Source organism: Calidris pugnax, unplaced genomic scaffold (genome assembly GCF_001431845.1).
Source record: "Calidris pugnax isolate Ruff unplaced genomic scaffold, ASM143184v1 scaffold203, whole genome shotgun sequence".
NCBI classification, from domain to species: Eukaryota; Metazoa; Chordata; class Aves; order Charadriiformes; family Scolopacidae; genus Calidris; species Calidris pugnax.
The window spans coordinates 752,229-778,282 of NW_015090928.1; positions in this window are offsets into that span (position 1 = coordinate 752,229).

Below are 26,054 nucleotides of genomic sequence, written 5' to 3' on the forward strand. Positions count from 1 at the left end.
TCCCCCCCGCTGCCTGCCCGCCCCCGGCAGTGGTCTTCAAAGTTGTGTTTCTTTTCACTGGGATCAGAAACTAAACTTGCTGGATAGTGCCAAGATCCATCATCTTCCTCCCTGGGCGCTGGCTGGCACACTCCAACACACGGAGGATGTTCAGTGACACCCAAAGGCCCTGCACTCGCTCCAGCTGTAGTATTGTGCCAGTCACATCCTGGCCATATCATCCCCCATCACTTTCTACCTGCCAGGGGTGAGTATGGGTCCCAGCAGCACTGGGTGAGGTCACTGGTTTGCTGACACTGGCAGTAGATCCCAAACAGAAGTAGAACTTCAGTGGCCTGCACCCTGTGTCCAGGAAAAGCAAGGGGAGGAACAGCAGGCTCTTCTGAAGGAGCTCTGCGTGTTGGTGCTGAGCATATGGGCTGGGGCCCACACTGAGCTCTGTGGCTATTAACACTCACTCTGCCTGTTTTACCCTCTCATTATTTTTTTCACATGGCATTAGAAGAAAAAAAGTCTGCAGAAGCAGATTGGAGAGATGAAATTCCAAGATGCACCAGACCCAGACAGACTGAGAATAATCTCATGAGGCTCCCCGCAGCACCAACTGGAGCAGGACTCTGCCCATGGGTAGTGGTGGCACAGCTACTCTGTGCTATGGGACAGAGCACTCTTCCCTGCCAGCTTATTTGGCAGGGAGTCTGTAGAAAAGTTGCAAATATAAAGGACTGCTATTTCCATCTCTACAATGAAAACATATTTCAAAAGTGATACTTGGTCACCTTATAGCAAAAGAACAGCCTTTTGGAAAATGCTGCAGCTTATGAATTAGGTCTGTATTTTCAGTAATGTGCAATACTCATCAATGTAATTTAAGTCAACAGTGAACTATAGCTCATGCAATCAAGTCCTTCATGTCTGTGAAGCCAGAGCAATACCAAAGACAGAAGTGATTTTTTCCTTAAGCCGTTGTTACCACAACTGCTGTTATACAGTTAAAGTGGAACACAACTGTTGATGTTGTTAATGAAGGAGCTGGCCAATTCCACTGACCCAAAGTCTACAATCCTTACTTAAAATCCAGCTGTAATAAAAGGTGATTTTGCCCAAGTAAGGTGCTGTTGTCTGCCATCATCAACAATGGTGACGTGCTTTTGCTTTTAAAGCCACCCCTCCCACACAAATACACTGTGAATTTAGCAAAAAAAATAATAATCTCATCAGTACAGTGGGAACTAACACAACAAAAAAAGGCAACAGAGAAGGAAGAGAACATCGCGTGCATCTTAAAAACAATGGACATTTCCATGCTGCAGCCCCATCTTTCCCTGCTGGACCCCAGATTTGGCCTCTGGCACCAGGGAAAGCTGGGAGACCCCGACCAGGGAGGCAGGGACTGTTTAACTGCTGGATTTGGGTAAGCTACCCTAAGGCGCTGCCTTTCCTCTAATCCCTGTTATTAGGGCTGGCCCAAGGCATGCCAAGGGCAGGAGGCTGCTGAGGCGGCAGTCCCGGTGGCTGGCGGCTGCAGGACAGGGACACGCTCCCCGTCTCCAGCCCGGCCGTGCCAGCCTTCCAGCCCTCCAGCAGCACCCAGCTGGTCTCTGGCTTTCTCCCTGCCTGCAGCCAGCCCCAACTTCTCCCTCGGCTCCAGCCGAGCGCCTTCCCCTCAGCCCCCAGGAAACCATCCTTGGGTTTCCCCCCATTGCTCACAGCCTGGAGCAGGCCATCTTGCTTACTCAAAGTGCCTGAAAAGAAGTGCTACTATGCTTCTTGCCATTCTGTTTAATCAGATAACACATGCATAGATGTTACTAGATGTCGGACTAGACCCTTAGAAGTGAGAGTGAAATAATTTGTTGGGTTATAAGAAGTTTCCCATCCCCAGGGTGCTCCATGGTGTGCCGCTGCCCAAAGGAGGTGGTTTCCCTCTGCCCCCAGCTTCTCCTCCTTCTCACCCCTGCCCTTCTGCTGGCTCTGACAGCAAGGTGTGCCAGCAAAGCCTACTGGCCCAGCAGAACCAGAAGGGGACGGCAGCCTCTTGCCTTGGCAGGGGACTGTTCACGTGACCCAGGCTTTGGGAAACTGCAACCTGAAGCCCTTGGCTTTTCTTTCAGCAACAGCAGTTACTGATGGCTTCAGCCACCCCTCTGGGGCTCAGGGTCTGCCTGGGAGATGGCATTTTCAGACACAGTCCAGGACTGCTGCATGGAGCAGCTCTTTGAGGAACCTTCCGGAGGAGGAAGCACACCCAGAGCACACCAGTTACCTCAGGCTGCCACCTCTGAGCCTCTGCGTTACAGACCACAACATAATCCAGATCCAACCTCTGCAAGAGCAGCAGAAGCCAGGCAGTCCATCACCACTGCACTGACTTCAGAAAGGGGAACCAGGTAAAAGTATTCAAGGGCAGGTTGGAGGGGGCTTGGAGCAACCTGGTCTGGTGGGAGGTGTCCCTGCCCAGGGCAGGGGGTGGCACTGGATGGGCTTTAAGGCCCCTTCCAACCCGAACCATTCTGTGATTCTGTGAAAAGGACCTTGTTAGAAAACAGTTCCCAAGGAAGAGCCAGGAGAGTGAAACCCTCCCAGCCAGACCAGAGACTGTTGGTGGCCACTGGGCTGGAGGTGCAGGACACACCTGATTGTCAGCAAGGGCTTGGAAAGGACCAGCAAGGAAAAGCTGGCAGGACTAAGCAGCAGAGACAAAAGATTGTTAGAAACAAGAAGGTATCCTTTCAAAAATCTGAAGATGTGCCCAAATGAGGCAAGTAGGAAATCCGGCAGATTAAATGAGCAAGGCAAGCAACAGGACAAGAGTAGAAGAACAATTTGCAAAAAGCATCAAAAGAAATTGTAAATTTGTCTTCGGATGCCCTGGAAGCAGAAAGCCTGTCAGAGGACTGGTGGGGTCCTTGATCAGGATCTGAAAGAAGCACTCAGAGAAGATAAGGTCATAGCAGAAATGCTGAATTAATTCTTTGCATACCCTGCAGGAAAGGAGGGAGGAAAGCCAGGGCCCCTCTCTGAGGGGTTGCACAAGGCGGGGTGTGTGTCGGCAGGTGATACAGGGAACATGCAGACAAAGAACAAGAGTGGGCGGCATTCAGCAGGAGCGCAAAACGAACTCAAGATGAAATAATCAAATTAATTTTTAACAATGGTGCATAACCTCTCACTTAAAATCTTCTTGGATACCCAAGATCTGAAATAGACGAAATGTGACAGCAGCTTTGCAAAAGGATTTATTTCAGATGGGACCTCAGAAACTACTGGTTGGTAAGCCTGCAGTCTGTACCAGCCATGATAATAGAAAATGTTTTAGCAAATAAGACCAGTGGACACATTAATACATTTAATATACTAGGGAAAAGCCAACATGGGTTTTATGAATGGAAGTAAGTTATATCTCAAAAAATCATCTGGAGATGTTTAAAGGAGTCAGCACGTCAGAAAATAGGGGAAAATCTAGTTGATATTTTCTATGTGGCTTTTCATAAAAGGGCTTTCTGCAAAATCTGCAAAATCTGTTGTCAAAGGACCTCAAACAGCTATGGCACAATGGGAAAGGACCTTGCACAAATAAAAATGTGATTAAAGGTGTGAATAAAGGGCTACTTTTCCCAGCAGAGAGGAGCAATGATGGGAACTCCTCAGGGCAGGGGAAACCAATCTCAATTTGAAGTGAGGAGTACTGCACACAGGGACCTGGAGAGTCACTTCTGCCAGGGACAAGCTACATGCTCATGCCAAACTCCATGTTGGGTCCTCCACCGACTCTCCTGGCTACCAATGGCGCAGAGCTCTACTGTGCTCATGCAGCGACAGATTGTGGCTGATAACAAGTGACCTGCTCATATGTTGCAAAAAACCCAATGTATTTTCCTTTGTCTAGTGACCCTACACTTTTTCCCCCAAGAGATGTGGGCAGATGTTAGGAAGGTGGTGGATTCAGCATGAGGCCATAGCTCAGGAACGATTTTCTTGTACTACTCTTAAGTATAGTGCAGTGCCACAGTATAGAAAAGTACAGGGACACGCAGCTATGTTTATCTCATCAGAGTCTGAAAATGTTAAGCTAATTTGGAGAGGGAACGTTTTCGTTCCCTCTGTAGCAGAAATGAATAAATACAGTGCAACAGGCCAAGTGGCATCAATATACATGCCATTTTGCCAGTAGCTTGGAAAAACAAACATTCTGCAAACAACCATTTATGTCTTCAATAGAAGATAAAATGTTTCTGTATCCTCGCACGCAGGCTATCTCCTCCAGCATTGTTCGGAGCTAATCAGCCTGGTCACAGTTAAGCAGACATGGCTTTACAAATTCATGTTTGGTTTGGGATTTGGTGCCTGTGGTAATCTGGCATATGTCACACTTTCTTCTCCATCTTAATTTCTTAGTATTATAATGGGAAGCCAATAATGATAATTCTATTTCCCCATTTAAATTGTTTGTGCTGATTACAGGAATAAGAAAACAAAATAAATGGTAAAAACATGCAAATCCTTACATTACAAACATGCACTCTGCGTCGCACCATGGGGTTTGACAGCCCTGGGCCCTGCTGCAAATGTGCGAGAGTGTGCTGCAAAGCAGCCTCGGGTTTGCCAAGCTTTCCCAATCCCTGTTTGAGCTCAAATACCAGCTTTTGAGATGGTAGAGATATTTTAAGAGGCACAGTCTCAGAATGAATACACATAAATGACTGGGAAATAAATACTAAAGAATGATGGGAGGAACTGGAAAAGGAGAGACAGAAAGCAAGTTGCTTATTAAATAAAAAATAATACAAAAAGTCTACATGTGTGAGACTTCCAGGCTTCCAGCAGGACAGAGAAGTCAGGGGACAGTCATGAAAAAGCGCCTGGCAGCAGGTCACAGGGGACGAGATGGTGCCTCTCTGAGGGATAAGAAAACAGCAAAGGCTCCTGGCGCCTGTTAGGAGCTGATGGCCCATTATCTGAGGAAGAGCTCAACCACCAAGCGAAGCAAGCAATACCTGGAGAACTGATAGCAGCCCCCACAGACACCAGGATCTTCAGAACCTGAAGAAGAACCTGAAGAAGAAAAGGATATGTTTCAGGGTCACTCGCCTCATCCACTGGAAGATGGACATTTCAAAGTAGAAAACCTCTTGCAGTCCCACAGCATTTGGAACCGAGCTAAATTCACATTGAACCTATGGGTTCAAGGACACCTAAAACACTTGAAAATAAGGGCCATTCAGATATTGGGGTACTGTTCAGAATGAGACTTACTCTAACAAATAGGGTGGGGTTTTTTGTAATTTTATTTTACTCTTATAGTTAAGATCTGAATGTGAAAACAATTCCAAAAATCAGGAGCCACTTTCGAAGAAAAGATGCTGTGAGGCATTAAGTAGAGAGATGCAAGTGAGCAGAGGGATTTTCCTCTCGACTTAAGACCTAGTGCTCTTGGAAAGCTGATCTGCTGTGGAAATCAGAGTGCTGCTGATTTTAGACAGCAGCAGCTTTCTGCAGAGCCACATCTCCCGGCATTATCAACAAGTGGCAGAATTCACCCTGTAAGGGGATATTCATTTCTCAGAGAGGATGACCCCTTCCCTCCTTGTGGACTACCAAAAAAAGAGGCAGAAGAAACCACAGTGACCTTGCTCAATGACACCTTCTACTCAATATTCAGAATTGAGCTTGGGTTTCTGCATTTCCAGCCCATCACCAGGGCACTTCTTCCTCAGAGCTGCAAATCCAGCCTCAGGGCTGAGATAACGTGAGCAAAAATGGAGAGTTTAAGATGGAGAAGTTACAGGACATGAGGCCAACAGGATATTGAGTCTGGTGCCACAGACAGGATTTATATAGGTCCATAATCTTATCAGTGGTACTGAGATGGTCTGTTTTAAAGCATATAAAGAGGAGAATGCTCACAGGTTCACAAATAAACCCAAGGTTCAAGTGATAATTTTTAAACTATCCCCAAGCAAATGGGCAAAGTTCATATTAGCAAAAAAATATTGAAGCCAGCAGGAGCTTGGATTGGGCTTGCAGCTGAGTTTGAGGTTGTACATCTTACCCACGCATGACATTTTCCACTAAGATGGACCCTGAGCAAAGGCATGAAAGGTATTCCCGAATGTACTTTTTTTTGCTTATCTCTTGAAAACAAAAAGTAACCAGGACAGATACAATGTGCTCCCCAAAGTTCAAATTTCTACGAGCAAGAACAAGCACAGCAAAGGCTCGTTAAAGGAGTTATTTCCCCCCACAGGACTTGTCAATCTGGTTTCACAGACAAGGAAAGTAATTATTAGGATATTTATGTTAATTTTATTCTCCCACCACAAACTAACCCCTGGAGTTACAGTCATCCAAAACACATTGTGGGATCTGGCAGCACTCCAAGCCCTGCTGACTTCCCTCCCATAATTAGTACCTTTTACTTCATTGTATCCACTCAGTCTTTGTACATTGAGTCTCCGTGAAACCTCAGGTGCTTATTTTTAATGAGTATGGCAATGAAGAAAATAGATTCCTGACAGGAGTTATGAAGAGAGACATCAGCAACTTCTGAGAGTGCAAGCTGTACATTTGCTGGTAGCTGGAATAAATCAAGTGGATCTACTTACTCTCTATTTATTACTCTGTGTAAAATACAGTTACACTTTATGCAGGTAACTTGATGCAGGCAGTTTTGTGTAATAACCATTTGTTACAGCCTACCCTATAATAGCATGAACTGAGGAACGACAGCTTAAATATTTGGCCTGAAGTGAAAACCTGTGCTACTACTCATGTGCATTGTTTTTAGAATTACCTGTATATTTGATTATATTAACAAGGGCTATCAAGTGTGTCGGATTGAAGCAAGAAATAACTTACCTCTAATAAAAAAAACAAACAAGAAGAACCGCAGTCTTTCTGACCCAAGTCTGCCAGCTGTATAGTTTACAGAAAACATTTCATTCCACAAGTCACACCGTGGCTTGTCTGAGCTTATTGAGAATTGCTGGGCTTTGGCTACAGTGCTCCACCAGCTCCGTTCCCAAATAAACGTGTGGAGGAACTGCTGGGAGACCTAACCTGCTTGTCAGGAGAAAACTCAAGCTATGCACTCATTAACAACCCTCCAAGACCCCCTGTGCATGCTCAGCCAGTTTCTCTTGCCCTCTGATCACAGCTGACAAAACTGATCCCTGCTGCCCCAACGTCAAGTGGGAACGTGTGAATGCCAGAGCAACACAAAGAGTGTGTCTGCAAGTGATACCACAGGCGTGAATGAAAAAGGCAAAAAGGTCCCTGGAAAAAACTTGGACGTGCCTCCAGGAGGTTGTTCTTGAGTTTCAAGGGAAGCAGCTTTATAAAACTCACCTTTCTCCAGTGTGGTCTTGACTGCAGTCCCCTGCCAGACACCCACGGGATCTGGGATGCTTCCAACCTAAATATTGGAAGGATAGCAGCACATGAGAGAGAAAAGAGGGAACAAAACTAGATAATACATAAAATGTAAATTAAGAAAAACAAATAACAAAATGAAAACTAAACTTGTTTGCTGAACTTTTTTTTTTTTCCCACAAGAGGCAGGCAGGCCACCCCGTTAAACTGATTAGCCAGAAGGAATGACTAATTCCTGCTGGGCATCTCTCTAGACTCAGAAATGGTTAAGAAATAATGCAGCTGTTGTCAAAATGACAGAAATGACAGGAAGGAGGAAAAGTTACATTTCAGACAACACCAGTAATGAAGAAAATGACGGTCAATGCACAAGTCCCTCAGCACAGTGCTCCACAGTAAATAAGGACAGCAGATAGCATAGCTATCGAATATGCAGTTGTGTAAAACAGCTCCAGCCCCATAGACTGGAGGATCCCAGTCACTTGGCTTCAAAGAGAGAGAAAAGGAGGAATGAAAATGTGAAATTATGTATGGTTTGTCATTTCATTTCCTACACTGGGGTTCAGGCCAGGTCAATGCCAGCCGGAGCTGGTTCAGTAGCAAAGTACACAAACAAATATGAAAATATTTTCCTGACTGTGAAGAGCGCAGAGTTCAGCTGGCTGAAGCATGCAGAATGCTCCTATTCCTGCTGGCGAGCATTTCCCCAGGCAGCAGAGCTTTGTGAAGGTATCTGTAGATATGTGCAGAGTTCTTGAAGTTCTATGAAACCTTTTCCAGTGAAAATTGTAATCCAGGGTACACCATTAACCGTCATTGTGGCTTAACTGACAAAAAGATATCTCATAAGAAACTAATAACGAGACTAGCTCTAGTTACTATTGAAATGAGGGACAAAAAGATGAGAAAGAAACGTGCTCATGTACAATTTGTGATCTTTACTGGAAATTATTAACATCAGTTTAAATTAATTACATTAATTAGCTTTTACTCTATGATGTATTAAAATTGCAAGAGAGCTTTCTAAGCACAGTCAGCTGTCTGGTTACTAGAACACATCATTTCTTGGTTGTCTGTTTTGCTTTAGTATTTAATATCCAGCAGTAAGGGAAAAAGGAGTACAACTGTGTCACATCTTTGGAGACTGTGTTCACAGCTGAGCAGTAAGTGAATATGTCCTAAAAATACCATGAACTGTACACACTTCAGGCTACCCACTCAAAATGATAAACTTTCCATTTAAAAGCCACGTTCAGTTGAAGTAGCACATTCCTCTTTCTTTCGTTCGGCAGACACATGAATGACAAAGCTGAAATTTCATGTACTGAGATCCTGCAAACAGTGAAGACAATGGCAGAGTTCACATTGTAGCCAGATTTTCTCATTACCAAGTAACTTGCTGTCTACAGACTGAGCCATTATGGCAGTGGAGTATGTGGAAAAACCGTACATGTTCATACTTTCCTACAAATCAATCATTTGGGTTAACATAGGTTAGCCATAAATCATTTTTCTTTGTCCTGGTTTGAGGACAAACCATGACATTCTCCTAAATCAGGAATCTAGCAAGCAATAAGCTGGGAAAAAAAACCAACCAACAAACAAACAAATAAACAAACTTGCTTGAACTCAGAAACCTGGCTCCACATAAGCAGCGAATGTGAACTCAAATCCAAAAAATACTGTCTAAAATTTCTGATGCCAAGATCACAAAACTTTGAGAATCCAAAGCCCACTTTCTTATTTCTGCATCTGTTCACTAAGTTGCATTTTACCGTGGGTAACCTGTGCTAAAAATTGCCCTCATGCACTATGATCTGTGTAGGAGTTAGCTCCCCGTGGTGTCCCATCATAACTCCATCACCACATGTACCACAATGCACTATTGCACAATCAATGAAGCTGGAAGGAAAATTCTATTTTAGCTGCTGGACATAGAAAAAATCCCCATGTATTCTTTAGCCAACAAAGTAGATGGTTATGTTATCTCCTCAGGTGTTGGCCCAACAGAAACTGGAAGGCAAAGAACTACTGACTTAGCATGGTGGTTTCATCTTGGGATGGATTATGATCACAGGCTGAGATCCCAATCTCCTAAATTAGCTTACCTTTAAAATAACTGCATAAAAGGGAATAAACATAATCTGAAAAGAGTTGTGAGAAGTGTTTGACTTGTTGCTGCCATTGAACTTAGAGAGTTAAAGCTGAAAACATAATTTCTTACAAATCCAAAATTACTTGACCAGAATTCTAGACCCAATGGGTTTAATGATGTCTCATTCTTTTAAATTAGCCTTCCAATTTAGGAAAAGAGAAAATGGGAATCTTCAGAATGAAACATAACCTAAAAATAGAAAGGGTACATATGATCAAATAAAAAATTCAGGGAAGGGAACGTTTCACCAAATGAGAAAGTCCACAGAGGATTTCCAGTGCATCTCTCCTCTTTGTATTGAAAAAGTGACGGAAGAAACCTTTATTCATTTATCCCTTGGGCAAATATTTATTTTTTGTTGTCATTGCTTTCTCTGAAAGAGCCCTTTCAGCTGTAACAGAAGGAAACTTCAGCCACCTCGATGTACGCAGCCCTTAACCGCCCTGGTCTGTGCAGAGCCGTCAGCAGCCTCCTCGGCTGCCTGGGGCTGGAGATGGCAGCACTAGGGAGCCAAGGATGCCAGCAGGCAGCTGAGAAAAAATGGGCCCTGACCAGACCCAATCTGGAGTCAGAGAGGTCTGCCTTTGGAGCTAACCATAGCCAAAATAAGGTACAGAAGGGACTGATGGTATTCCCAAGAAAGCACACGAATATATTCATTCTCTTATACCATACAGATGCATTTGTCACCCATTGCTGCCACTCAAGGGTCTTAATGTCTGATACGATTATGCAAACAACCAATGGATGTAAATGAACTCTGGAAATATTGATGTTTTATTGGCTGGTGAAGCATTTAACCTTCAAGATGATATGACTTCACCACCCCCTGCAAACGCCGGAGAACTGAGCACAGGCAGGAGATGGAGTTCACAAACATTTCAACAGAACCAGATTGCAGCCAGTCTGTCTCCTTGTGTCTGACAATAATGCTGTCCCTGGGAGTTCCTGCCGTAGCTTTAACCTCTGTATTCAAGATTTGGTATAAAATTTAGTGCAGAAAAGATGTCCAAATTACAAACCTTAGGGTTCTCCTTACAGAGAGAAGCAGAGAGTCTTTGCTCGCTCCACCAGACCATCAGCCTGCACTAGAAACCGTGTTGCTTCTGTAATAGCAAAATCAGAGTCCTTATCAGCAAAGGCTCTCTAGACCAGGAGGTTTAATCTGTATCCCAAATCTAAGCAGAGAGTTTATTTTTGTAATTTTAGCTTTTATATCAGTTTCATTCCTGTATACCTGAAACGCTAAGTGTATAAATGTGTAAGTACTAATTTTCTATAAAGATAGATGGATACACACGGATATGAATGCATATTCACATAGCATCATCAGATACAAACCTCACATCTAGATTAAGTGCGTAAGTGTGGTGGCGATTTGTGCCTGATAGGTTTTTAAATAGCATAAAAGCTCCCTCTAACTCTGACATGAATGTTGCATAAGATACTGCTCTGTACCTGTAAGAAACGATAAACTGGAGAGAACTAAGAGATGATTTTATATTTTATTTTAAAACCAAGAAGAACATAAAATGAATATTTTCCCCAGAAGACCTCTCTTAATTTTTAACTGATCTATTCCAGTAAAACAAAGGAGAAGTACGATAAAGCAACTTCTGTGGACCTTTTTGTATCTGGCAGAGTTTCTCTGGAGCCCCAGGAATGGCAGTATTGCACATCTGGAAGATGCAAGAACAAAACAGAATATTTAGAATCATTGCACTGAAGGTGCATAAGTCCATGGGACCTGATGAAATCCATCCACGGGTCCCGAGGGAGCTGGCGGATGAAGTTGCTAAGCCGCTTTCCATCATATTTGAGAAATCATGGCAGTCTGGTGAGGTCCCCGCAGACTGGAAAAAGGGGAACATAACCCTGATATTCAAAAAAGGAAAAAAAGAAGACCCAGGGAACTACAGGCCAGTCAGTCTCACCTCTGTGCCTGGCAAGATCATGGAGCAGATCCTCCTGGAATCTCTGTTAAGGCACATGGAAAATAAGGAGGTGATTGGAGACAACCAACATGGCTTCACCGAGGGCAAATCGTGCCTGACAAATTTGGTGGGCTTTTATGATACTGCCACACACTTGGTGGACAAGGGCAGAGCAACAGATGTCACCTACCTGGACTTGTGCAAAACATTTGACAATGTCCCGCACGACATCCTGGTCTCAAAATTGGAAACTAATGGATTCGATGGATGGACCACCCGGTGGATAAGGAGCTGGCTGGATGGCTGCACTCAAAGGGTTGTGGTCAATGGCTCAATGTCCAGTTGGTGGCCAATGACGAGTGGTGTTCCTCAGGGGTTCGTACTGGGACCAGTGCTGTTCAACATCTTTGATGGAGACATGGACAGTGGGATAGAGTGCACCCTCAGCAAGTTTGCTGATGACATCAAACTTGGTGATGTGGTCGACAAGCTGGAGGGAAGGCATGCCATCCAGAGGGACCTGGACAGGCTGGAGAGGTGGGCTCGTGCAAATCGCATGAAGTTTAACCAAGCCAAGTGCAGGGTCCTGCACCTGGGACGTGGCAATCCCAGGCACAAATACAGATTGGGCAGAGAATGGCTGGAGAGCAGCCCTGAGGAGGACTTGGGGGTGTTGGTGGATGAGAAGCTCAACATGAGCCAGCAATGTGCGCTGGCAGCCCAGAAAGCCAACCGCATCCACTTCAAGAGAAGTGTGGCCAGCAGGTCACAGGAGGTGATTCTGCCCCTCCACTCTGCACTCATGAGACCCCACCTGGAATACTGTGTCCAGCTCTGGAGTCCTCAACACAGAAAGGACATGGACCAGCTGGAACAGGTGCAGCGGAGGGCCACAAAGATGATCAGAGGGATGGAGCACCTCTCCTGTGAAGACAGGCTGAGAGAGCTGGGGTTGTTCAGCCTGGAGAAGAGAAGGCTCTGGGGAGACCTTATAGCAGCCTTCCAGTATCTGAAGGGAGCTACAGGAGAGCTGGGGAGGGACCCTGTCAGAAAGTGCAGTGACAGGACAAGGGGCAACGGTTTTAAACTGGAAGAGGGGAGATTTAGATTAGATACTAGAAAGAAACTCTTTACTGTGAGGGTGGTGAGGCACTGGCCCAGGTTGCCCAGGGAAGTCGTGGATACCCCATCCCTGGAAGTGTTCAAGGCCAGGCTGGCCCAGGATGGGGCTTTGAGCAACCTGCTCTAGTGGGAGGTGTCCCTGCCCATGGCAGGGGTGTTGGAACTTGATGATCTTTCAGGTCCCTTCCAACCCAAACCATTCTATGATTTTTCTTTCTCACAGGCAGGAAGAGCACTGCAGGCCCTCTGCACACACCAAAGCAGTTGTGCAGCACTCGTTTACTGTATTTACTTGAAAAATTAAAATAAATGGGTTTTAAAGGACATTCCATATGATATTGCTCTAGAGGGCTTTTAAAGAGCATTGTATTCTACACAGGTACGGAGTCAGTCCTGCAGGAAACATTCCACTTTGCTCAGGGCAATATCCCTGAGCATTGTATTCTACACGGGTACGGAGTCAGTCCTGCAGGAAACATTCCCTGCCATGTCCTAAAGTTTAAGAATTTTCCACCAGTGTTTCCAGCATAAACATAAGTTTTGCTGTTGACTACAGTCACCTCTAGCTTTCATGATCATAAAATCTCTTCTAGATCTGGTATTTTAGAATCAAACTTTCACGTATGCAATATTAATGAGGTATGTAGGACAGCATGCGACAGAAGAGATCTCAGCTCTAGCTATGTATAGGACCTTCTGCTTCTTATTCCTTACTTAAATCAATGAGAAGGGAAACTTACTTCCCAGTAGGTTTGTTCTTTGAAGATGACTCTTGTATGTCTGTTCCCCTGAGTTCACGGGAAAGAGGCTCTCACCCTTGGAGAAGACAGGAAATAAAAGATGAAATCCCAAACTCTGGCTGGTTTCTGCAGGTTGCAGTGGCAGCGCTGGCAGTGTGGCTTGGCAGGGGTAACCCAAGCCTCCTTGCAAAATGGTTGCGAGGTCAGGAGTAGGTCTTGTGTCCAAATTGCCACAGGACAACTTTGTCAGCTTCTTTATTCCCGTTGAGAGATTCAGATAAATTCTACCAAGGCAACTCACTGGATTGACCCTGCTCCTCCCACACTGTGTTACTTTGATTCTGAATTGTATATTTTGTTTTTCATTTGTATTGTTATTCTAAAAACAAGATAACTTTGCTTGCACATTTGGTAATGACATTTCAGTCACCCGTTAGCAAAACAAAGAAGACAATCCTGATGTGGGAACCTCAGCTCCCACATAAGGTTTTTAAAGCCAAGTGGCCTGAGTTGTCTTATTTTGGCAGACAAATAATATTAGCATCAAAAATTAACAGTTTAAGCCCTAGGAGATCCAGCAAGAAGCAGCATTTGCTATTTTGCCTTTCCTTCTGCTCTAACTCTGACCGCAGTCCTAATTAAACCTGAGTGATGCTGAACAGAGACAAACTTAAATATAAACCATTGTAGAGCCAACGCCACTTTCAGCTTGCAAGGAAGTCTCCAGCGCTCCTGCTTTCAAAGCAAGCTGAACACGAAGAGCTCCAAGGTCAGTGATTTCTTTGGAGTGCTGTGGGCTTCTGTTCTTGTGATTAATTATCCTCTAAATGAAAAATATTTTTCCTTTTCTCCCATCGTTTGCTTCAATTTATGCTTGCTGTCTGCTATTCTTCTGCTGTGCACCTCAGTAAAGAGCCTGGCACTTCCTCATTGGTGCCAGAAAGTGACTATCAGGTCTCCCCTAAGCAAGCCCAGTTCCCTTGGCTGCCTCTTCTAATTTTCTTACCATTTTATTTGTCCTCCGATGGATTTGCTCCAGTTCAACAGCATCTTCCTTATACTCCCTTCATCCAAACCTGTGCTATAAAAACTAAGTGCTAACGAAGTGCTATAGAAAATTAAGAAAAGGGCAAGGAAATGCAGAAGCCAGGAGAAATGTAACCAAATGTAAACCTTAAATATCAGCTACAGCTACTAACAAACAGTATCATTTAAGCAATATATCCCATGGCCGGAGTGCTCACAACTGCTCCAAATGGTCCTACTCTTTTCTTGATCTCATACAGTCATGCACCTCACCTGTGCCTTAAAAGGCAGCCTTGTTTTAATTCTGGTAATGAATCTGAAAACACACTATGGAGGTGCTTATGTGCTCCAGCAGATCCCTGAGAAAACAACAGAAGAAATTACCAGATGTAGGCATTTGACCTCCTCCCAAAGAGACTATAATCTCCAAGAGCATGGGAATGCACTCAGCTGCTTCCAGCTACATTGAGTGAAGATACTAATGACAAAGTTTCTTCCTAAACATGTAGTTTGCCCTTATTAGTTGCTTAAGATTCATCTTTACTCCCCTATTAGCAGAGGCAGTTATCTGGGAACCTAACCCAGATATTCCAGGTCAGGAGTCTGAATTGACAGTAGATTAAGCTGTAGGTGGAGAGAAGAAGTAAATTAGGGTATTTTTCTTGTATCTTACAAAATCACTGCCTTTCCTTACAACTGGATATGTCATCACTCCAGCAACTGATATATGTGAATTACAGGGGATGAAATTATTTAAATTTCATGCCACTTTTCTTCAGGAGCTCTGCATGGTTCACCGGCAGACACAGGTTTTCTTTATGACTGGTGAAGCACTGGTTGTTCTGAATACTGGGTCACCTTCTGAATAGCAATCTTAATCTATGGTTTTTACTCTGAGCATTGTATCAGCCATAGTTTTAGATAATAGCAATTTTACCAGAAAGTAACAAAGCAGCTAAGAAAGCCTGAGTCTCCCCAACCCCCTCAGTTCAAGAGGAGAAATTCTAGCTGGTCCCTATTTAACAAGTATCACATTATAGTGCAGTAACCATTTTCCTCTTGCTCTCTATGAAGTGGGAAGTGAAGTTACCATCATTCTCTTAACAATGTGAAAGATTAAGGAGTCCATTTCCAAATCGCTGCAATAAAACACAATTGGCAGGCAGGGTGAGGATGAGAATAAAAAAAAATCCTCATTGGTGCCAGAAAGTGACTATCAGGTCTCCCCTAAGCAAGCCCAGTTCCCTTGGCTGCCTCTTCTAATTTTCTTACCATTTTATTTGTCCTCCGATGGATTTGCTCCAGTTCAACAGCATCTTCCTTATACTCCCTTCATCCAAACCTGTGCTATAAAAACTAAGTGCTAACGAAGTGCTATAGAAAATTAAGAAAAGGGCAAGGAAATGCAGAAGCCAGGAGAAATGTAACCAAATGTAAACCTTAAATATCAGCTACAGCTACTAACAAACAGTATCATTTAAGCAATATATCCCATGGCCGGAGTGCTCACAACTGCTCCAAATGGTCCTACTCTTTTCTTGATCTCATACAGTCATGCACCTCACCTGTGCCTTAAAAGGCAGCCTTGTTTTAATTCTGGTAATGAATCTGAAAACACACTATGGAGGTGCTTATGTGCTCCAGCAGATCCCTGAGAAAACAACAGAAGAAATTACCAGATGTAGGCATTTGACCTCCTCCCAAAGAGACTATAATCTCCAAGAGCATGGGAATGCACTCAGCTGCTTCCAGCTACATTGAGTGAAGATACTAATGACAAAGTTTCTTCCTAAACATGTAGTTTGCCCTTATTAGTTGCTTAAGATTCATCTTTACTCCCCTATTAGCAGAGGCAGTTATCTGGGAACCTAACCCAGATATTCCAGGTCAGGAGTCTGAATTGACAGTAGATTAAGCTGTAGGTGGAGAGAAGAAGTAAATTAGGGTATTTTTCTTGTATCTTACAAAATCACTGCCTTTCCTTACAACTGGATATGTCATCACTCCAGCAACTGATATATGTGAATTACAGGGGATGAAATTATTTAAATTTCATGCCACTTTTCTTCAGGAGCTCTGCATGGTTCACCGGCAGACACAGGTTTTCTTTATGACTGGTGAAGCACTGGTTGTTCTGAATACTGGGTCACCTTCTGAATAGCAATCTTAATCTATGGTTTTTACTCTGAGCATTGTATCAGCCATAGTTTTAGATAATAGCAATTTTACCAGAAAGTAACAAAGCAGCTAAGAAAGCCTGAGTCTCCCCAACCCCCTCAGTTCAAGAGGAGAAATTCTAGCTGTCAGGGGTTTGACCTGGTCCCTATTTAACAAGTATCACATTATAGTGCAGTAACCATTTTCCTCTTGCTCTCTATGAAGTGGGAAGTGAAGTTACCATCATTCTCTTAACAATGTGAAAGATTAAGGAGTCCATTTCCAAATCGCTGCAATAAAACACAATTGGCAGGCAGGGTGAGGATGAGAATAAAAAAAAATAAATGATACAAGTAGCTGGCTGAAGGAGCAAATTGCACTTTCGAAGCAAGGCACGGGGCTTGGCTATGTGTTTTCCTTGTCAGAATTGCAGGAACTATCTCTGGAGGCAACGGGAGCAGAGAAGGGGACAGGTAATCTCCACGGAGCCAAACCCAAGCTACAAGCGCTCTGCTCGAAGGGACTGAGGAGGGGGCGTGCGATTTCACTCCCCTTTCGCACACCAAACAGCTCCTTCTCACCACTTTAGCTAAACTATAAATAAAAGTATCCTGTCATCATCTCCTGTGATCCACCCCCTCTGTTCTCCTTAGGCACAGCTCTGGCTTTCCTGTGTCTCCCATGGAAGAGCAGGACCACAGGGAAAGATTGAGGGGCCTCGCGATGGGGGTGTTCAGGCAGGAGATGCCCCTCTGGACCCCCCTCCCCATCCCAGGCAGGATTCAAGGTCCCTCTGATGGTGCCTTGGAAACTGGGCAGCTTTTCTGGGCTTTTAATAGCAGGAGTTATGAAGTCCACTCTTCCATTGAATATTAGAGAAGAAGTGCTCAGGTGAGGCTTATCTTCTCTAATAGAGCACCCTGTGCTTTCAGATGCAGGTGCAGCCTGTGCCAAACACAAGTGATAAGGCAACACCAGTGCAAAGAGATCATTCAGCTGAGGATCAACCTGCATGCATCTCAAACAATGCTTCATTTGTGAGGTTTTCTTTTAAAAAAGAAAAAAAAAAAAAAACCACAGAAAAAAGGAAAGAAAAAAATCAGGGTTTATACTGTCATAGTGTGTATAAATGTACTATTGGGATTTGCATTTTCACTCACCTCAAAATCCAGGTTTTTACCTGTGATAGAAGAATGTTCTTATGACATCTCTGACCTGTCTAACCCAGAGAAGTGAGTTTGCCTCAGAGCTGCAAGGAGCAGGATCACTTGGTGAAGTACCCGTCAAATGGAGTTACCCATGCTCCAACTGCTTCCCAGGCTTCCAGTCCTTGAATAACATGATAATATCAGGAAAATGGCAGAGACAAAATACTAATGTGTCTCTTTTTGTCCCCATTTGGCTTCCTGTTTGCTATCTTGTCTGTGTAGAAAACAGATCCTTCCAAGCACAGGACCCTCATTCCCACGCAGTGCGTCCTACAATGGGACCCCAACTCGTGCCTGCAGAGGTTTCTCTAATAGAGTTGTATTGTATATCTTAGGGGGTGCTGACTTCTGCATTTGTGTTTTTAACAGGAGTTCAGAAAAGGGCTCGTAAGAGAGCAGAACCATCTCATAATGCATTTTAAAACCATTTTCCATTCTGCAAATCCCCATCCTCCTTGCACTTGGAAAACATAAGGGAGTTCAGATAAGAACCGGAACCTTTCAGGTTCCTTTCCCTCCCCACAGACAGTGAACAATTTAACTCCCTTTTTTTCTAGATGGCTGCATCTGCTCAGCACAGGGTTGATTTATATCAGACATTAGACCACTCTGCTCAGGAGCTTGCCAATCGTTCAAAAACACTTTAGTGCATCAGCTCTGCCTGGTGGTCTGTGTGTTTGTCCATATATATTTTACGATTTTTTTATACATATAAATAGATATAATTTACATATATACATGCACAAACACACAGAGCACCAGGCACATACATGTGTATGTTTTTATGTGTATATATATGTTTTGTAATACGTGTATACACACACAGATGCACTTCTTTTTTTCCTGGTGAGAAGGCAATACTTTTGTCATAGGCTGAAATAATTATTCAGATAACATGGGCAAATGAGTGTGAGGTGGACAACACCAATAACGCATACTAAATATTTCACTAAGGCAGAGCTCTTTCAGGGCAGTGTTTGAGATGTGTGAGGTGGGTGCTACAGAAGGATTCAAGGGTTGGTATATGGTCCAAATATTAAAGTTTTATGTTTCACCTCAAACAAAACTTAGATTTCTCATCTAGTGAAGAAGTTAGAAATGAAAGAAGTGTGCCATGCTACAGCTGGTGCCCCAGGACAGAGAACTGGGTGAACATGAACACATAATGCTTCCTGGAGTTTGTGATTATGCAAACACTGACACCAATTAAAAAAAAAAAAAAAGACACATCCATTCCTTTTTCTTTTCTAATTTGTTACAGGATGCAGTTCTAGAATTCATTTTGAAACATCAGAAAGATCAGCCAGAATTTTGGCTTAGCTTGCAAAGGTTTTTGGATGCCTTGTTCTTATTTATGTATCTAATACTTACTACGTAGGAGCTACATATATAAACACCTCCACAAATCTGGGCTTGAATATTGAGCTTTACATTCTGTGAAACCGGGGTAACTGTACTTCTGGAAAGTATGCCTAATTTTTTTATAAACTTAATTTTTCTGGAAAATTAACCCTTCAGAGTTAATCCAGCACTTCACTAGTTAAAGAGAAGCAAAGGCAAAAGCAGAAGTTTGTCCAAACACCCTTCTCCTGTTTAGCTTCATTCACCCCCTGCCAGGTTTAGCCTCTCATAGACCCAGTCTGTCACAGCCACCTCAGAAAGAGGAAGTCTCACAGGGGAGTCTACTTCTGTGGGGGCGCTTGGAAAAGGAAGACAAACCCATCAAAGGCATGAAGTCAGTGTGCAGAAGTTAAAGCACGCTGAATTCCCACGTGAGCCCTCTGGGAGCGAGCCATACTCCTGAATTGCAATCCTCCTTTCAGGAGGATTAACATGGATTAACAACTGGTAAACTGACAGCCTTCAAAATGCAACTGCAACTGGGGGGTCATCGGCATCACGTCATTATTCCCAGAGCATTCCTGCCAAGCCAGGCTTGGATGGAAACATGTAATATTTTTACTGATGACAAAATATAAAATCATCATGGATGAAGCTTACTAATGGCACAAAGGCAGAAGAAAACAGACAACTGATGCAGAGAAATCCAGTTAATTTGGTAAGGTGGATGTAGGCTATCAATATGCATTTTAAACCAACAAAATATGGAGTGTCAGCCCTGAGTATCATAGGATGGGGATGTCAGGAAGATGTGGCTGAAGGCAGCTGGGGAGTCCAAATGGAGAAATGCCTGACCAGCACTGCCTGAAGCCCAAAGGATGAACATCACCTATGACTGGAGAGACAGAAATATGAACGAACAGCTGGAAAAGCCTATTATTTCTGTAACTGGCACAAGTTTGCCAGTTGCTTCTGAAGTACTGTGCCCAGTGCTGGTGTTGATGTGAGAGGCAAATGGCTAGTTTGGAAAGGACTCGGGGAAGTATCTGCCAGAAATACCAGAAAAACATAAGATCTCCTAGATTTGCTGGAGGGAAGAGTGAGGGGATTACTTCATGGATGGTTATAAATACCTAAAGTCGGGGGCAAAACAGTTATTTGGCTCTCTGGTCTAATGAACTACATGAAAGCACAGCCCAAGCCGAGCTCCCACAGCATTAGAAAGCCTGCACACTTGTCCTCGGCAATGGGGACCATCAAGCCAGGATTTGCCAAACGAGGTTGGGAATTTGCAGCCACCAGCAATCTTTACATCAGGAGTGGATGTTTTCCTAAAAGACATTAACTAAGGGAAGTCTAGTGATGTCCATGTCTGCCTGAGCAGATGACAATAATAACCCCTTCCAGCCTTACAGAAGTGTGAGACCACACTGCTGAGCTTCTCCATTCAGAACACCCCGTGTAAATGACATTGTGATGATGGTGTCACCACTGAAAGGGCTGGAGACTTACAGTTTTAAACATAGTCCAGGAGAATCCTCACACAAATTGTCAACCAGGTGTTACAGTTTTACTGCTGAAATAATCACTTCTCCCTCTTGCTCAGCATTTTGTTGGGAATGTCAATCCTGCCCTGCACATCCTGGGCTGGGGCGCGCACACCCCAGCTGAGACATTTACAGGTCCCTGTTGCTATGGTCCCACAGTGCCATGATGGAGGCCACGTGCTCCTTGCTAAACCATATTATCAATTGCTTTCCTAGATTCCAATTTCTATGGGTTCTGAGTACCACTTTAGAAGTACTAACATCAGTTTTCATACATGTTTGCTACTAAAATTGAAAATAGCTTTTTGTGTTGCCATGAATAGGGAATGAGGACACCATGAACCCTTAACAGAGAGGTGATGATATTCTCCTCCATAAATGCAATTCTTCATATTAATGCAGGCACCCTTTGAAATGATACTGTATTTGTAAAGAAATGCAGATAACCTCAAGCAACCTCAGTCTTCCACTGAAATTCAGTTGCAGTGTGCTTTTATAATGGTAATATATAGGAAAGCTGTCACCTTGTCATCTCAAGAGCCACGGTCCATCACTTTATAAACCATTCTGATGCTGGCTGACAAGAAATGTCTTTTTTTTTTTTTTTTTTTTTTATATTTGTAAAGAAATGCAGATAACCTCAAGCAACCTCAGTCTTCCACTGAAATTCAGTTGCAGTGTGCTTTTATAATGGTAATATATAGGAAAGCTGTCACCTTGTCATCTCAAGAGCCACGGTCCATCACTTTATAAACCATTCTGATGCTGGCTGACAAGAAATGTCTTTTTTTTTTTTTTTTTTATCATTACTTTTATATTTTTAGAATAGATTGGCTGCCTGGTCTTTTGGATGAATAGACTTAACACTTGGTACTCAGCCTGAGTTTCTCCAAATAATAATTTGATGGCTTGTCCATAAGGAAAAAAAGCACTAAATTTATGACAGTATCATTTGCCTCCACATGCTGACATTGCCACTTTGCTCCCATTTAAGCTCATTCTTGGCCTGGGTCACCAAAAGGCTCGAAGGGTCTTGTTTATGCTTCTGGAAAAAGCTTCAGAGCATCTTTCTTTGGAAGAGCCCCCAGAGCCATGGCATTTACTACCTGAGTCAATGTTCTGGCTCTCACGGGCAAAGGCTAGTGGCCCTGACACTTGCTGTTATTAGATTCTGGTTTTATCTACCTAAAACATGACCAACTCTAGTGTCTGGCTAAAGTTTCTCCTTCAGGTGAAAACGAGTCTTAAGTATTGTTCCAATGTGTGGATATACTAACTAGATTTTAATACATCCTGTCTTTTTTGTAAGAATCACACATTTTTTACAAATTTTACTGTGTTTTGGGGAGGTTTTTGGGCGAGCCAAAGGTGACACGTGACTTGCTCCAATACCAAGTACGTCATCCTGATTTCAAAGAAATGCCATTCACTTAGTGGAACCAGCTCCATCTCTGGCCAAGTCTGTCCCAAACTAGGGCGCCAGGGTATGGTTTGTGTAACGACGCTGGCAGACATGCAACTGCCAAGTCCCTAGGTCAAACGAGTCCTGGGGATTTTGATCTGCGTAACTCAGAAGAGGATTGAACCCATGTGATACTAGTGCCTGTTTTAGAAACTTTCACGAGATGAGCATTGGATTTGCTTTATCCCTTCAAACCAGCAACAGGAAGTAATCTCTAAGAAATATAGTAAAGCATTAGCGTACTGTTCCTAAGTGATGGTTCCATTACAGACTTAAAGTAATGCATTATTATCCTAAATCTAGTGCTTACTTTGGAAATTAGGGAGGAAGTGCTAATATGCCACAGATTTGACACAGAAATGATCTCTCAGGCAAAAAAGAAAAAAAAAAGCAGCTATTGCAATGCTGCTGTAGTGGCTGGTTGTCTCTGTGCTGATGTAAATTGGAGAAAATTCACTGAAGAGCTATTTACAAAGACCAATGGAAATCTGATGAGACCTGGTCTCCAAATGACTCTGTGGGGAGCAGGCATCCCCCTTCCCAAAGGGCAGCTGCTGGAGGTCACCCCCAAATGCTGAGGAGTATGGGGGGGGGACACACCTCCACATCCAGCACCCACACGCCTTCTCCCGTTTGGAAAACAGCTGAAGTGACCCCTTGCCTCCACCTGCTGAAAACCTTATGGGCAACAAGTACATTTAATTTTCTATTATTATTCCCAATTTAAAAGTAAAGCTCTCGAAGAACAATTCAGTCACAGGACTGGCTTTTTTTGTTGCTGCAACTACAACATTCACTCACCCTTACAAGCACATTGGGGCACAGTTTCAGCTCAGTTTATTCCCAAAATCTCCATTTCCAAGGACTCGGTCAGCTGGTGGAATGACATCCTCCTGTGGGTAATCATGTCCCTAACACACTGTTATCTGAATGTGGTGACAGACCCTGAAGCTGCCTCAGTTTTGCATTCTGGGAGTCCTCAGACTTAGCTGAAGAGAAATAATGTCTTTTCCTGTTGCAGGTGCCAACTTGAACTAAAATACTTCTTTTCTTGGCAACATTTTTTGCCACTTTCCTGGGTTACACATGCTGTGAATAGTTAATTCACATTCACACTCAGCCACAGCAAGGCAGGTCTTCCGAGCCTTTACCAGCATCTAATGACCTGACAAGCAGAGCATCGTCTCTTTTTTAACTACATCTTTCTGAATGCCACAAATATCACAAATTAATCACTATCCTTAGGGGAAAAAAAGAATTTAAGAAGTAATAATTTTTCCAAATATATTTCTATTCATATCCAGGTACTATTGCTTCTACCTACAGCTTTACTTAGCACACCATCGCACTCAACACAAGAAGTTCAGCACAAATAGCCATGTTTTCACGGCATGTAATCTCCCCTTGCCTTATGATAATTGGACAGGCTGACATGAGTCTCAGCAAGATGAAACCAACATCCATACAGATTAAATTATGCAAAACTACCTATCACATCACCTAGCAATTTCCATTAGATGACATAGGGTGTTTTTTTCTTTCTGAAGACTCCCTTCTCTGATCTCCACACCACTGTGTGCTGGCTCAGCCTCCCATCCCCAGTGGCCAGGGCAGGTCCCCAGCACAGGCCACCCAAGGGGCTGGCACTGGTCCCAGCCGCCGCACAGCTGCCTGTGAAGAAAACACCAGGACACATTTTGGAGCCCCAGCTTGGAAGTCTTCAATGTTGGGAGCTGCATTTGGCAGCATAGACAGGTGGGGTTTTTTTTCTTCAAAGACAAGAACCTTGTCCTGGGGGGCAAGAAGACAAACCCAGACAATGCATCCCACCCCCTGTTCCCCTTAGTCCATGACAAGCTGATCAGCAGCAAGCTGCTGCCCACGATGGAGCCAGCTCACTGGCTGGCAACCAAACCAGTACTCAGGGTCTTGGCAAGCCAAAGACCAGTGCCCAGGGGTTGGTGACACTGAGCCACAGCCCACAGCACAGCTACAGCAGCGTGTGCTTTTACCAGAGGCTGGTGGGAACGTGACTGTCCAACTCAGAGCTTGTGCTGGAGCGGAGGGACCACTGCTTCGGACCAGGTGGGCACACTGACTCCAGCACTGGCAGTCCCCAGGCAGGGTCCCTGCTCCGACCAGCTCACCCTCAGCCTCTCCTGGTAGAAAGTTTCACTTTTGCATTCAGGGAAAAGAAGACAGCTGAAATTATAAAACTTCATATGCCCCGCTTTAAGAGGGAACCAGTATCATGAAACTGAACAACTGTACAAATCTACTGTACATCTAGGGTCAGCAAAAGCCGGGATATAAATCCCTGATTATCTAAGGCTTGGCAGGAGGCAGAAATTATCTCATGCTTAAAGATCAAACAGAAGTATATGGTGAGATCCTCAGCTAATCTAGCAGATGTAGTTGTAACTAAATCCATCTATTTGTACTAGCCAAGGAGCTGCCCACTGTCCATTTTTACAAATAATTTTTTTTCTCTGTGAATGCTCAGTGTTTTTGACAATGCTGCTTTTCCCCTTGTGCAGTTTTAAAATGGCTTATTGCAATGATTCATTTTATTAAGCCATTTTTATTTTAACCTTTTGCCCTTTTCACTTCATGCAATGGATTTGTCAGATTCTCACAGTGGTGTATTCAAATATAATTGCGCAGATGCTCTGCAACATCATCAATTTGTTCATTTAGCAAAGGGTAGTGCTTGAAGGATATGCAACCACAGGTCTGGTACCAACTTCAAAAAAGCATGAAGCTGATATTAGTTAATAATTATTCTTCTAGCTTGTGAAAGGGACTGAACAAAGGAAATAATCCCAACCACCAAAGCAGGGACACATCACTATTGAACAAGACACTCAAAATGGCACGAGGCGCTGAACAGGGAGAATGTTTTTTTGCCCTGGACACAAGCAATCTGGGACAGAAACATAAAAACAGAAAGTCACCCAGGCCACTGCAGCAGTCAGCCAGCAGGGAAATACTGAAGACTTCCAAAGTACTTCCCACTCTTCTTACACTGCAGAACATCAGAGGGAGCTATTTTTTTACTCCCTTCCCTCATGTCAACAGCCCTTGAGCTCTCAGTCAGCAGGCTCCATGCAGGGGTAACAAAGGTATGAACATTTCCCCTTCCATCCTCCCATCAAACACAGGTGCCTGCTGTAAATGGGGTAACTGAGTAAACCTTAACAAATGTCAGGGAGGTTATATTCACAAATAGGACACAAGAAATCACTTGGAAAAGGGGAGAGAACGAACCAGAAACAGGTATTACGCCACGATATAAACCAGTGATGAGCCTGCAAAACCACAAAGCTGTCCCTGCCCTGCATGGATCCAAAAAGAGTGTCTGTGAACGGGGGCAGCTTCAAAGAATGGAGATTCAAAGAGGGGAGGCAGATATGATCAGAACTTCCCAGCAGGGACGTGTAAGCAGGCCAGACTCTTCAGCCCCAAAAGAGATGTCTGGGAAGATCCAGGGGAGCTCTGTACCACTCGGTGCCAGGGGAGGGCTGGGGGACGGCTAGGGGATGGGTTGGGTGCTGCTCCCCAGGCAAGACCTGGGAGATGCCAGTGCAGCAGCCTCAAAACAAGGAAGGTACTTTCTCCTTAAAGTGGAGTTTAGTTACAGGATTCTTTGACACAGGCTATTGTGGGTATATTTTAAAAAAAAAAAGTGAAAAATCCCCATGAGCTAAATTCTAGGACAAAAATCCTCTAATGGGCTGTTAAAGGCCAGGTACCACCTCTAGCTTGGGATGTCTCTGACCATCAGGTGGCTGGCTGTCAGACCAGAGCATATATGCTTCTTCACATCTGCTCTTGGCCATGGCTGGAGACAGGTTCTTACCTGGCCATGCTTTGTGCCTGGGACTGATGTTGGTGGTTGCCTCAGAAATCCACCGGGCTCATCTCCACATCATTGTCAGAGAAGAGGGACTGGCAATTTTCATGCAGGGTCTATCGCAGTTATGTGCTCCCT